This window comes from Octopus bimaculoides, chromosome 22, assembly GCF_001194135.2.
Source record: "Octopus bimaculoides isolate UCB-OBI-ISO-001 chromosome 22, ASM119413v2, whole genome shotgun sequence".
NCBI classification, from domain to species: domain Eukaryota; kingdom Metazoa; phylum Mollusca; class Cephalopoda; order Octopoda; family Octopodidae; genus Octopus; species Octopus bimaculoides.
In genome coordinates, this window is record NC_069002.1 from 33131418 (window position 1) to 33132281 (window position 864).

Here is an 864-nt window from a genome sequence, read left to right on the forward strand (position 1 = left end):
TATGAAATGTACATTTCTCTGTAAGCCTCATAACACATTCTTGAGATGCAGTCATTAAAAGCAGCTGGTTTAAACCCACGTGCTAGCCATCACCAATCCATGTAACTCTCGTTTCATCCTATCGGGCATTGAGTCGCTTCGATGGGATTCAAAGAGAGTTATCTCGCATGGCCATTGAAAGCCAGAACACTTTTTCTCACTCTCTCTCTCTCTCTCCCTCTCTCTCTGTTTCTCTCTCTCTGTGTCTGTCTCTCTCTGTGTCTGTCTGTCTGTCTGTCTGTCTGTCTCTCCCTCTCTCTCTCCCTCTCATATTCTATCTCTCTCCCTCTCTCTGTCTCTCTCTCTGTCTCCCTCTGTCTCCCTCTCTCTCTCCCTCTCATATTATATCTCTCTCCCTCTCTCTGTCTCTCTCTCTGTCTCCCTCTCTCTCCCTCTCTTCCTCTTCTCTATCTCTCTCTCCCTCACTCTCCCTCTCTCACTCTCCCTTTCTCTCTATATCTCTCTCTCTTTCTCTCCCTCTCCCTCCCACTCTCTCTGTGTGTGCCTGCCTGCCTGTCTGTCTGTCTGCCTGTCTGTCTGTCTCCCCCTCTCTATCTCTCCCTCTCTCTCTCTATCACACTCGCACTACCTCTATTCTTCCTTCTTTCTCTCTTTATCTCTTTTTCTCACTCTCTCTCTCCCTCTCCCTCTCACACACATACAGAAACACACATACACACACACACACACAAATACACACACACACACAAACACACACACACACATACACACACACACACACACATACACACACACACACACACACACACAATGTACCTATTACCAGACACATAAACTTAAATCATATGAAATGTACATTTCTCC